This window comes from Corvus brachyrhynchos, unplaced genomic scaffold, assembly GCF_000691975.1.
Source record: "Corvus brachyrhynchos isolate BGI_N302 unplaced genomic scaffold, ASM69197v1 scaffold336, whole genome shotgun sequence".
In the NCBI taxonomy this organism is placed as follows: Eukaryota; Metazoa; Chordata; class Aves; order Passeriformes; family Corvidae; genus Corvus; species Corvus brachyrhynchos.
Window position 1 is genome coordinate 3,157 of NW_008238438.1, and position 791 is coordinate 3,947.

The following is a 791-nucleotide window of genomic DNA, read 5'->3' on the forward strand; positions in this document are numbered from 1 at the left end:
CGCACCTGCCCTGCTCACCGGGAGCCGCCAGCGCCCCTGCCGGCTGCGAGCGGAACTGCACCCGAGGGGAAAGGGCCTGACAGCCGAGAAGGCTGGCACTGGGTTTGTGATTGTTTGCTGTTACTGCCAGAGTTATTGCTGTTTGTTTGACTGGTTATGCACATATAGATATATGTAGAATTGTATATATCTATATGTACATATAGAATTGTTATTCCTATTTTCCACATCTTTTCATAAAAGCCCCTTGATTTCAAAATTATAATAACTTGGAGGGAAGGGGGTTGCATCTGCCATTCCAAGGGAGCCTTCTGCCTTCCTTAGCAGACACCTGTCTTTCAAACCAAGACAGGGGGGAAGAACCCAGGGATAGATCAGGAATGGGGATCCCTGTGTGTCCCCCCCATGTCACACTGCTCTGGGGGGTACTTTGGGAAGCACCTGAACACTACCACGGCACCCAGTGAACCCCAAAATGTGCTGGGACCCCCCTAAGAGAAAGGAGCAGAAGAAGGAACAGAGAGGAGAAGCAGGTGGGATGAGGAAGGAGGAGGAGCAGGACCCCTCCCAACTCAATTTGGGGGTCCCATTCCCCCTTTCCCTCAATTCAGGCAGCTCCTGGCAGCTTTTTTCTGGGAGGAATCCCTGAGTTTTGGTGGGTTTGGGGTGTAGTTTTGGAGGTGGACAGCTGTGTCTGGCCTTCCCCTCCCTCTTGTGGCCTCTCAGCTGCCCCTGACACCCTGGGAGTGCTGGGATTTCCTTCCTGGGGACAAGGACCTTCATTCCCTTCC